Below are 13,488 nucleotides of genomic sequence, written 5' to 3' on the forward strand. Positions count from 1 at the left end.
TAACTCATGTGAGAGCTTGTTAGTTTTTGTTTATGTGGACTGTGGTGTTTTGCTCTCTATCAAGTTCTAGAATATTCCCTTTCTATTGTTTAGGAAGGGATTAACAAAGGTCAGTCAAGTAACAATACATCAGTTACAAATGATAATCATTTACTCCACAAACTAGGACACCACATACAATAAGCACTCTTTAAAAACTACTTTAAAAAGAACAATCAAAACAGAACCACAACAATGCACCTAAGTCCATAAAAAACCTTCCCTAACTGCATCACAGACCCAAAGCCACAGAGAGAGCCTCCTTAGCAATATTACCCAGAAACATTCCAGTTTGCTTTTCTTAGTGTGATTAAACACTCTGACCGAAGCAGCGTGTGTGTGTGTGGGGGGGGGGGGTTATCTGGCTCACACTTCCAGGTCACAGGAAGGAAGTCAGGAAGGAGCTCAAGCAAGAACTATAGGAAAAATCACAGAGAAATAAGCACAGCTCTCAACTTGCTGCCAGGCTCATCTTCCACTACCTTTCTTACACAGACTAGGCCCACCAACAGCCTAGGTACCTCCCACAACCAACCAGCCTCTCCTAGATTAATTAGTAATCAAGAAAACACCACACAGGCATCCCTACAGGTCAATCAGATAGAGATAAATCTTCATTTGAGGCATCTTCTTCCCAGGTGTTTCAAGTTGACGATCAAAATTAGCAATTGTGAGCTCATCCCTTCACAACTTGAGACACAAGCACATCACTGCTAAACATCAACCCCTAAGCTTCCCTTTTACCCACTCCAGTATCTTGAAATATAAAAGGAAAAAGAAGAATCGCACATCAACAAGCACCTGGTGAGAAAGAGGGAAAAAAACAAACAAACCACAAGTGACCATATGGACTCGACTCAAGGATGCTGAGGGACACCAATGTGTCTACTGCAGCGTTCTGAGTCTACAAGGCTAAGATTCTGCAGCTACAGAGTAACCTAATTGTGTCTGCAGTTTGAGATTAATCCAGTGGCTATATTTAGGACAAGCTGGCAGAGAGGCAGGCAGAACAGAACATTATTGCTAAAAGTTAGGCAAAAAAAAGATACTAAGGATTTAGACCGAGGCAACAGAAGCAAAAATGAACCAACCAGGCTTGATGGCATGGCCTGGAATTGCAGCACTCATGAGCTGAGACAGGAGTACAAGCTCAAGGGCACCTGGGCTACAGTGAGAGTTGGAGGTGAGCCTGGGCTACAAACTGAGACCTTTTTTCAAAAGCATTTTTTTTAAAGTAAAAATGAAACTGGAGTTGGAAAGCATTCTGAAATAAGATTAAGACACGCAAACTAAGCTATAAATCTTGAACATGAAAGAGTTCATCTAAACTGCAAAAGTAGGAGGTACCTAGGAGCTTTGTTTCTGAACCTAAAGTCTAAAACTAACACACAAATAGAAAATAAAACGCACACCACCACTCAGCATTATAAATTACACAGTTAAGGGGCTGGCACCAACCAGAGGAGGCCTTGTCATGACCCTGTGAGCAGAAAGTGGGAAGACGCCAAGGAGAAAGGCTCTTCAACCAGCGGCTCCCTCCCAGGTGAGGCCCGCCGGAGCAGAAGGGTTTCTGTGGTTCTTTTCTGATACATATTGAGTATGTGGAATCTGCTAAATGAGCCGACTACTGAAGGATATTAAATACTAACTTCCTAAAATCTAATTTCTGCTAGCTTCAAAGGATTTCTTTGAATCTGATGCTTTGAAAACTCACACGGCATCAAGCAAAAAGACCCAAACTAGAAAATATGGAATTAGGTTTGCTTTTGAAAAGGTGAAAACCTCAGAAGTCTGAGTTAACAAAACACTAAATCAAATTTAGAGAAGAAAACTGGAGAAAATGCCAGATTAATGTTGTTAATACTTCTTAGAAAAAGAGTCACATAATGAGATGCATGAGCATTACTAAAGGCAGACGGTGGGAGGCAACTTCACCTGCACCCTGTGTGTGTTAGTAGACCTTCCCTCCTGACTCAACCCAGCCAAGGAGCTGGGAAAACCATCAAAGGACCACTCGGGCACGGCTACCACAGTCTCAAGCACATCTGAGCACAGGCAACGAGCACCTTAAACTAGACTTTCATTATTAAAACTTGGGGTGCTTGAGGAGTTTGAGTGTGGCTGTTTAAGTAAATCATTTTTTTTCATCTTAAGAAAAATAAACTTTTACCTAAGAGTAAAGCACGGAGAGTGGCAGTGGAGGTGCACACCTTTAATCCCAGCACTCACCTCCGCACTCAGGCAGAGTTCAAGGCCAGATCTGTCTGTAGAGCAAGTTACAGAACAGCCAGGGCTACACAGGGAAACTGTGTCTCAAAAATCAAAAAGAAGGGAAAAAGGGAGGAGCAAAGAGAGGGCAGGGGGAGGAGCAGGAGAGGAGGACAAAGAGACACGATAGGCTACCTATAAAATTAATGTAAAAATCTTTCATTAATTTTTGTTAATCTAACAATCCTTTTTTTTATCTCTTGAGAGATAAAGACTAAACTCCTAAACAACCACATTCTGTTGCTTGGTTTTATAAATAAACTCTGAAAACACTTCTCTTTCTCCATCTAACTTGTAAAATGATGCAATCTTTGCCAAAAGAAACTGGTAGGATATTGCTATGGGAACCCATTTTAGTATCATTTTGAAATACCAGTAGCTTCAAAGAACAGTCAGTGACTCCATCTGACTGAGAAAAAGATAATCCTAGTATTTCACAATGCAGCCAAGATAATCATGTTACAATCATGAAGCAGTATTGCTTCACATATTCTTTCTTTACTTGGGAAACAAAGTATTAAGAGATATTTTATAAGATAACAGCAGTACATCAGCAAAGATACATTAATGCCAGTTGTCTTGAGTAGTATATCAGATGCTCTGCTCAGGGACAAAGGACTAAAGCACTTGTCTTCCAGTTCAGGGATGCTTCTGTATCGAGTCTCACACAGGAAGCAAAGGGGAGAGGGACTGATTACATAGGAACTATTAACAGGAAAGGTCTGGAAATGGCCCAGGCCTACTTTGGGAGAGGGAAGAGGTGTCCAAGTCAGTATGCTGGTTAGTTTTATGTCAACTTGACACAAGACAGTTATTTTGGAAAAAGGGAACCTCAAATGAAAATACGTCCCATCAAGACTGGCTGTGGGCAAGCCTGTGAATCATTTTCTTGATTGATGATTGATGTGGAAGGGCCCAGCTCACTGTGAGCATTACCACCCTTGGGTTTGTGGTCCTGGGTACCATAAGAAAGCAAGCCAGTAAGCAGCACCCCTCCATGGCCTCTACATCAGCTCCTGCCTCCAGATTCCTGCCCTCCTTGAGTTCCAATCCTGACTGCCTTTAGTGATAGACTGTGACAGAAGTGTAAACGAAATAAACCCTTTCTCCCCAAGCTTTTTTCTTGTTGTGGTTTTTTACTTTGTTTAGTTTTTGTTTTCTTTTTGAGATAGGGTTTCTCTGTGTAACAGAGCCCCGGCTGTCCTGGAACTCACTCTGTAGATCAGGCTGGCCTCAAACTCACAGAGATCCACCTGCCTCTGCCTCCTGAGTGCTGGGTTTAAAGGCATGTGCCACCACTATCTAGCAAAACAAACAAAAACGATTTAAAATAAAAAAGAAATTGGAGCTTTCAAAAAGTAGAAGCATTAATATCTAATAAGAAAAAAGTTCCATTATAAATAATCAAGAAATCCACAATAGGGATAATTTTTAACATACCACATGGTAGTAATATTAAGTGTTTTCAATGGAGTAAAGTAGTGAGACTATTATTTAGCACTAGTAAAGTGTAAATTATACTGTATCGCTGAGTAAACAGTTTATCTAGAACGATATAGGTCTGTTACTCTTTACCCCTGGATCTAGAGCCTTTTAAAATATATTTTGTGTATGCGTGTGTGTGAGAGAGAGAGTGTGTGTACGTGCTCACGCACCTGCACACGTACATGTGTTTTTGACTCACTGTCCATCAGTGTTGTAACAAAATCATTTACATATTACTTAATATTAATTTGTGAGTGTCACAGTTCAATAGAAGATTATGAAAAAATGCAAATTTTACCCAAATTCTTATATTGAATTGAAACATCTGTAAAAGCTTATAAACTACAAATAGTTTGATCCTATAATTGATTCTTAAATTTAGTTATTTTCTCTTGTTACTTATGCACTTGTTCTCATAGTTTTACTCTCCAGACCTTGTGGTAAATATTCTTTGGTCTATAGCAAAATTACTGCAATGAGTGAGCTTTTTTCCATGCCTCACTCTGGAGTCTGAATAGCTTGCTCTTTGTGGAAAAGTTTATTTCAGAAATAACTAGTAGTCTTTCTTTCTTGTAGGATTATAGATCTGTTTGCTATAAACAAAAATCGATGTTCTTCCTAACTTAGATCCTAGCACTTGGGAGACAGAGGCAGGTGAATCTCTGAGATATCCCACACAGTACCAAGTGTTCCAAGATCTTCCACTCACTGCCCATTGTCTAGCTATGGTCCCTGTATTGATTCCCATCTACTAAAGGAGGAAGCTTCTCTGAAGATGGCTGAGCAAGACACTGATTTATGAACATTGCAGAATGTCATTAGGAATCATTTTGTTGGTGTGTTTCTTTAACAGAACAGTAGTATTTGGGTTTCCCCTAGGTCCACGGCCTATCTAGTCTCAGGCTCTTGACCATCAGAGCAGTGTTAGGGATGGGTTCCATCTCATGGGTTAGGCCTTAAATTCAGTCAGACAGTGGTTGGTTACTCCCACATGCCTTGTGTCACTAGTGAATGGGCGTATCCTGCAGGCAAGTCACTGCTGCAGACAGAAGGGTTTACAGCTGGGTTGGTGTTCGCCTTTCTGCTTTGGTAGTGGGCAGAGTATCTTCCCGTAATGTGAACACTGATCTGATCAGTAGGGGTGAAGGCTCTAAGTAGGCACAAGCTCAGCTTCTCCATGTTCAATGAGTTGTTAGGTGTCCTTTATCCTGTTTTTCCTCCTGGATTAAAAGTATCTAACTTTATAGATACTTTTATCTATAAAAGTATAGATTGCTGAGGATGGCTCAGCAAGTAAATGCGCCACACTGGGGAGTATTTGATAGCCTGGCCCTTTTATACCCCACAGACTTGGGGTAAAGAGAAGTAGTTTTATATAAATTGACAAATTAGTTCCATCGAAGTAAAGCACCTCTTACTGCAAGTTAAAGTACACTGTAATAAAACCAATGGGACCTTTCACATCAGAGGATTTTACTTTGAAAAGCCCACATATTATCCTTTTCTTTTCTTAAATCATTTGCAGAATATAATATGTTCTATGCAAAACTTCAGAGATCAGTTATTGGGAATATACAAATTTTTAAATGATACTAAAACTTAAGACATCAACTTAAAGTTCATCTAATGTAACGGAAGGGAGTAATTTTCTCTACATATGTTTAAATGTCTATTTTAATTATTACCAACTTAACCTGCCATAACTCCAGCAGCCTATTTTAGCATGCTATCTTTTGTTCATACTGAAACAACGGCAAATTGGTATGGGGTGTGTGCATGTGTTGTGTGTATATGTGGAAAAGCCAATATACACTTTTAAGGTCATCTCAAATTAACTGTGCTTATTATTAGACAACAAAATTTAAAAAAAAAAAAAACATCAAATAAGTAACACTGGGAAAGGGTGCAGCAGCTCACATGAATCTGAACATCCCTCTCGGTGCTCCCTGCTCAGTGTGCTAGGAACAAAGCGTACTTTAAGATTTTCAGAAAGATAACAAAATAGGCAGCACTCAATATAAATAAACAAAGACACAAAATGTAAAAACTGACAAGGACAAAGAAGAATGCCATAAAGTATTAAAATATATTTAACTGATAACATGATAGAATCATTACATTGAAAAGCCTTAACGTTGAGAATCCTGGAGCTGGGTGTGTGATGCGGTGGGCGCCCACATGCTTACCATGCATTCCTGAGTTCAATGTCCAGCACAAAGAAAAACAGACACGGGGTAGAGTGGGGGTGATTTTTAAAAGCTGAACAAGAAAACACTCAAATGAACCCCTTGCTGGCAACATCTCAAGACTGAAACCACAGGCAAATATGGGCTTATGTACCTGTTTTTTTAATATAAGAAATATAAAGTACCTTGGCAGACATACCAGAAAGGCAGATCACCCACCACCCCCTCAAAAAATTATATATCACTAAAATCTACAAGGTGTAGTATTTCCAATTAATTAAAGCATTCTTCTAAGAAAAACAACAGAGACAATCTTCTCGATGACCAGACCTGCTCAGCATGCCAAGAAGCTTATAAAACTGAAGTTTATGCTTCGTGCTTTTGAAATACAGTCTAATTCCTGTGGGTATCTGCTAACACCAGGTCTCATCCTGACTCTGCACCGTCCCAACGGATTTCTGTGGGTTTCTGTGAGCGCCTCTTATCACCAGAAACACAAACAGAACGCGAAGTGAGGCTGTCTTTACGACAGCGCTGGGGCTGGAGTAAATTCCTTTTTCTTATCACACTTAAGTGTTCTGCTATCGTGTGCACTACTGTGTCAACACCTCACTGTGGAATTTCCCTGCCTAGGCTGCCTTGTCCACTGGTCTCCGCCTACTTAACACAGCTACTGACATGTGACACCCTGCCACCAGCTGCCCCCCAAACCCCCTAGTTCACCCTATCTTCAAAGAACCAGCTCCAAATTGCATGGCTTGGGTAGGACACATTCTAGTTCTTCTTCCTGGTTGCCACAGAACCCCTGCATTTGTCTCATTTTCTCAGTTATTCTATCTTTTACACCCCAAGCACCTGAAAGAGCCTGCCTGTCGCTGTCACTAATTATGAGAAGATAAGACCCTAGTGCTTTAAGACTTTAAGTCAGTCCCATCATTTGGGAGGCAAAGGCAGGAGGATGAAAATTTATGGCCAATCTCAGCAACATACTGAGACCTTGTCTCAAGAGCAGCAGCAGGACTTGAATCCAAGACCTATTTCCTGCTACAGCTGGAGCTGAGCAGCAGAAGGGCTAACATATGCAAGGCGCCCAGTCTAACCAAGCACCAGGATCAATGAACAACACTTAAAACTAAGAGAATGTGCTTCCCCATAGAAACAATGATAAGCAGATAAGAGCTCTCCCTCAGACAGCCTAACCCAGGCACCTGAATGACTGATGGGTTTTCAGGGAATAGACTAGTGGCCCCAGCACCATTTATTTCAACATTTTCTGAGGAAAAGGGTATTCCAGGTTTCAAAAACTCAAAAGACTTTAATAAGCATAAAAATTTTGTTTCACAAAGTATCACAAAAAGTAGTGTCGAGTATTTACCAACTGGTATAGCTGGGGGAGACAAGTGTATTTTCTATTGTAATAGACCGTCAAAATATCTTAGTATTCAAAGACAATACCAAGTACTGAACTTCTGAAAGGAGTATGTATGTGCCAGGCATGGTGGTGAACACCTGGAATTCAGCACCTGAGAGGCAGAAGCAGGCCAACTGCCTCAAATTCAAAGCCAACCCAGTGGCAAGTGTCAGGCAAGTTACACAGCTAGAATCTACCTATTTCAATAAACAAAGAAAGAAAGAAAGAAGTATTTAGCAGACTTCTGTTAAAGACATCCACAATGTATCTTCCTACAATACTAGCAAATTCAACCTCCAAGAAATGAGTGTCCACTGTTTAAAGTCCCTGCTCCTTCATTTCCCTCCACGATGGACTGTACTTTGAATTGTGACCTAAAAATAAACCCTTTATGACATAAAAATGAAGCTGACCACAAAAAGAAAATAAAAAAGGCTGGGAATAGTAGTGCACACTTTTAACCCTAGCATATGGAGGTAGAGGCAGATGAATCTCTAAGCCTTTGCTCTGTATGAGTTCCAGGCCAGCCAAGGCTACACACAGAGACCCTGTCTCAAGAGAAAAGAAAAATCCTCATCTCTATAGGTACCTAAAATTAGGTAAAATAGGCCCCAGCACTGTCAGCTTGTTCAAGACAAGCAAGAGGCATGGAGTCTACACAACCCCAACTATTGAATTCAGAACCCAAGTTTTTTCCCACTTTACAATGAAATCCAAGGAATGTATCTTTAGTATTGTCTGTGGTTTTCCCTCATTTTAATGTCTTATTTTGAGAGTCAAGAAGAAGGCAAGTAGAGGCAACTGCCTCCAAGTCTGACGATGAGTTTAATCCCTGAACCCACACAGTGGGAAGTAAAAACTGACATGTACAAGTTGCCCTCTGACCTCCACAAACATGGCATGCCTGCCAAGTATGCACACACAAACAAGTACTTGTGATCCCTGAACCCCACTCCCACGGTGAGAGGGGAGATAGACATGTGAGTCCAAAAGCTCATGGGCCAGCCACTCTGGGGTGTGAAGTGCAGCAATTAGAGACTGCTTCAACAAAGTGAAACAAGAACCAATTCCTGAAAGTAGTCTCTGGCCACCGTGTGTGTGTGTGTGTGTGTGTGTGTGTGTGTGTGTGTGTGTGTGCCTACATGTACACACTCTCTGCAAATAAATAATAACAGATAAATGGTCATCCAGGATCACTGTTTAAATTAATTGAATTAAAGTTTACAGTTGAAGGTGTGAAGAGATGGATCAGTCAGTGAAGTGCTTCTATGCAAACAGGAGGACCTAGCATCAGCATACACAACAGCCAAGCAGGCAGCACACACTTGTACTCTCTGTGCACAGCCACAGATGGGGGGAAGATTTCTGAGACTTGCTGTTAGCCAGTCTAGCCAGATTAGCAAACTTCAGATTAAAGAAGAAACTATGCCTCAACAAATAAGATGTCAGAAGGTGAAAGTGGAGGGGCTAGACAAGGGAGGAACTGTGGTTGTTGTGTATATGTTCAAAACACACTATAAATTCCCAAAGATTTTTAAAAAATGTTATTTAAAATTTTTTAAAAAAGGTGGAAAACAATTAGGAAAGCTATTTGACAGCCACCACTGGCCTCCACATGCACATGCACACATAAGTACTTGCATACAGGCATGCACAGATATAAATGTATACACACAAACACACATAGAAACATAACAAATTTTATACTTTAATATAGAAGATATTTTGTTTGTTTGAGACAAAGTCTCACTCTGCATGTAGCTTTGTCTGGCCTAGAACTCCCAATGCAGATCAGGCTGGCCTCAAATTCAGAGCTCCCAGGGTATGCTGCACACCTATGATAACAGCACTCGGGAGGCAGAGGCAGGCAGAGCTCTGTGAGTTCAAGGCCAGCCTGGTCTACAGAGCGAGTCCAGGACAACCAGGGCTACAAAGGGAAACCTTGTCTCAAAAAACCAAGGAAAAAGAAAAAGAAGAAGACATTCAAAAGTAGAGATTCTGTTCAAAATAAAGCACATAAAATTTCTTTAGTTCTACTCTAAAAGTCATGTAAACTTTTATGAAAAAAATCACCATAGAACATTCTGTTAAAAAATATCTCCTAAAAAAGTTGTCAGCTTTTAGAGGCTTTTCACAGAAATCTAATCCTTTCACAGGAAGGGTAAAATTCTGAGTTATATTCCTTGTTTCACAAATCTATATTTTCACAAGATTGGACATAGAGTTGAGGGAAATCTAGGCTCGCTGAAACATAAAATGATACAATAAAATAATTCCAACAAGATAGTTCTCTACTTTTTTATTTTTTTAAGATTTATTTATTTATTATGTATGTAACATTCTGCCTCCAGATAGCTTGCATACCAGAAGAGGATGAACTCAGGACCTCTGGAAGAGCAGCCGGTGCTTTTAACCTCTGAGCCATCTCTCCAGCACCTTCTCTATTTTTTTATAGTTAATAAAAACTTTACTTATAAAACTCTTAAAATTATTGTCTAATGCCATGCACTTCCCCACTTTTAACATATGCAATTTAACCCAATAATGTTAATTCTGTAGAGATAAATTAGGAGAATTTAAACAGCTTTATTTGTGGATATTTCAAAGCTTTTCTCAGAGTTAATTACCAGCTAATATACATTCCACCAATTTCATTTCATAACTTTAAAAAAAAAACAAAGGCTTATCTATCTATACTAAAGTTATAAGCATTCCACTGAACTTTAAAAATGGCCGGCTGGCTCAGCCAGAGAGCAACAGCAAAAACAACCAGAGGCAAGTCCTTCACTGGCCATTCCACTCCCGCCCACCTACTGCTGTGAGTACAAAAGATGAAAGTGACAGTTCATAACAGCTGACCTCCCTGTCACCTGGGAACACCAGAGCTAAATGTGGATGTACACATATATTTGGAAATAGGCAAGCAGAAGTCACTGAGGAAGTACGACTTCTCAGCACTGCAGGTCAGAACTGAGAGAGGCAGCAAGCAGACAAGCCAGGATTAGTGCTGGAAATTCAGTGGTTGGTATATGAGGTGCTGGGTTCAATTCTCAGCACTGGGGGAGAGGAAGCTTCTTGACCTCTCTCTGCACCTCTGGCAATAACACAAATGAGGTTTTTGTTTCCACAATTTCTGTGTTTATGTATGTGATGTGGGTGCATGTATGGCCACGTGTGTGGACATCAGTGTCTTCCTCGATTGTACTTACTTACTGAGAGAGGGGCTCTCACCTGAACCCAAAGCACTCTGATTCAGTGAGTCTAGCTAGTCATCTTGCTCTGGGGAACCTCCAGCTCTGCCTCCGAAACACAAAAATGCAGTCAGGTCCACCCAGCTTTACTGGGTGTTAGAGATGAAGTCAATCTTCAGACTTGTGCAGCACGCACTTTCCCGAGCCATCATCCCAGTCCTAAACTGAATGTTTAAGTGCCTCAGCCCCAACTCAAAATTTTAAATCCTAATGCCCAAACTGAAGCCACTACTTCTTGGGCCCTCTGTGAGGTGGGAGGTGATTAAGTTAGAGAACAAACAAAGCCTTGTGAATATTCCCTTAGAAAAGGGGGAGGTTCCCTGCATCCTTTCAACCACAGAAAGATACAAGAAAAGGATGGCCAGTAATCCGTAATAAACAGGGAACCAGGCCCACATGAGACACACTCTGTTAGTGCCCTGATAGTAAAAGTTCTAGTCTTCAAAGGGGTCAGAACAGATGCTTTCATGACATCTAGTCTCTGTCGTTTTGTCATAATAGTCCAAAAAGAATAAGGTACCTATTTAGCCTATACTCTTCAGCCTGCTGCCCTAATACCCCTTTAGCCTCTCTTTGCTGTGCAAACATCTCAATTTTTAAGAGTACTAAGGAGTTCCATCATACAATTTGTTATATATCCCCAGATATGAATGATTAATAAATTGTTCAATTAGCTTTACAGTTGAAATATACATTTGTATTACTTAACATTAAAGCACACTCCACAAAAAGGTAATAGATTATTCTTTTGGGGGGCAATTTTTGCAAAGCAAATGGTCTTAAATATATATACAAATAGTAATAAAGATTAAGTGTTGGTATACCAGATGTTTTTACAATCCTTTTTTATAGCATTTGATATTTTTATAATTAACATATTTAAATTTTATAACCATGAAGCAAACCAGTAGATATGAATTAATGATATTTATCATGTTTCTAAGTAGCAACTATATGATCACACAGGCTACAAAGATAAGATTCTTTATACTTGAACTTCTTTGTAATCTCAACCTACAATGCTAATATTCACATGCTCTTGGTACGTTCATCATCCAAAATTACACCCTATTATTGCATGCTGTAAAGCTATAAAGCACTATACAAAACTACAATTCAGACTTGGCCGTAAGTTTCAAATGGAATAAATGTGTAATATGGCACCAGGTGTAGAAGTTCTCACCTTATAATTCTAGCACATGAGACACTGAGGCAGGAGACTGAGGCAGGAAGTTCAAGGCCAGCCTGGGCTAAATAAATAGTAAGTTCAAATCCAGCCTGGGCTACAATATGAAACACTGTTTCAAAATAATAGTGAGGGGCTGGAGAGATGGCTCATCAGTTCAGATCACTGGCTGTTCTTCCAGAGGACCCGGGTTTGATTCCCAGCACCCATATGGTGGGTCACAACTGTCTGTCACTCTAGTTTCAGGGGATCTGACAGACTGTTCTGGTTTCCTTGGACATTAGGCAAGCACATGGTGCACAGACATCCATACAGGCAAAACATTTATGCATACATACATACATACTTACATACATACATACAAAAACTGTCCATAGTGTTACGGTGATATGGCACTGTCCTTTAGTGAGCCATGAGATGATGATGCATCCTCATTCGTAAACTTCTTGCCTTGTTGTATACAATGCCAACTTCATGACCTAGCTACAAATTCTTTTTCTAGGACCCAAACCTGCCTTATTCATCATAACTTCAAAATAATAATTTTACTTATTATTGGTCCTTATAATTGGTCCTTCCCAATTATTTCCACATCAAAATCTTTTAACTATATGCCCCATATCAACTAGAAAATATTTGGTCTGGCAATGTATGACATATAAAGGCAAAAAATAGTTCTACTCTTTGATTAATGATATTGTGTGCAGTGTCCCTAAGCTACCAGTCCTTAAGTCTGAGTCCCAATTCCCTTATAATGCTAGCCTTCTATTGGCCAGCAAAACTAAGTAGTAACAGATGAGGAAACTGAACCTATCATTAACTTACTACCTGGCCAAACACCGAAGCCTACAAACTTCCTGCCATGTCATGGGGTTTTCTGCTGTGAGTTTTTTTTTTTTAAACACCACATTTTCTTATAACTAATAGTTACGGCATGTTTCCAGTGAATAAGGCAGGAATGTGGAAATGTGGGTATAAGAGTTACGTTCAAAGTAGAGATCCTTGCCAGCAAGTGCTACATGCTTTTAATCCCAGCACTTGGGGAGGGGCAGAAGCAGGAGGGCCTCTGAATTCCAGGCAAATCTAGTCTACATAACAAGTTCCAAGCCGGCCAGAGCTTCATAGTAAGACCCTGTTTCAGAATAATAGAGACAAAGAGAGAAAGGGAGAGAGAGACCTGGCATTCTATTCTTGGAATCCCTCCTGCTCTCAGTAGTTTTCTAACTTTCCCTTAATAAATCTAATCTACACACACACCTAATGGATATGAAAAATGTAAACAACTATTTAAGAATTACTAAGCAGAGGCAGGCGGATCGCTGTGAGCTCAAGACCAGCCTGGTCTACAAGAGCTAGTTACAGGACAGGCTCCAAAGCTACAGAGAAACCCTGGAGGAGGAAGAGGAGAAGGAAAAGGAAGAGGAAGAGGAAGAGGAAGAAGAAGAGGAAGAAGAAAGCCTTCAAAACCAGAATTACAGTTTTATCTGTTTTCTAGTATGAAATATGTATACTTATTTTCATATATAAGCATATTTCATATATGAAATATATAAGTATTAAAAGTACGTATTTCACAGAATTGTAAAGATGTAGTGGATTACTACTTAGAAAATCCTCAGCAGATACGGCTAGCCTTGCCTTTATTGCAAGAGTAGTTAGAGA

At 40.0% G+C, this 13,488-nt stretch overlaps 1 protein-coding gene across 4 annotated transcripts in view; it reads right to left on the bottom strand.

The window, feature by feature from the left end:
- The window catches only part of Cdk19 (cyclin dependent kinase 19), a 154,400-nt gene that overhangs the window by 82,575 nt on the left and 58,337 nt on the right, over nucleotides 1-13,488 (bottom strand). The gene's annotated exons all lie outside the window — the stretch shown is intronic.

Source organism: Myodes glareolus, chromosome 1 (assembly GCF_982192425.1).
Source record: "Myodes glareolus chromosome 1, mMyoGla1.1, whole genome shotgun sequence".
NCBI classification, from domain to species: domain Eukaryota; kingdom Metazoa; phylum Chordata; class Mammalia; order Rodentia; family Cricetidae; genus Myodes; species Myodes glareolus.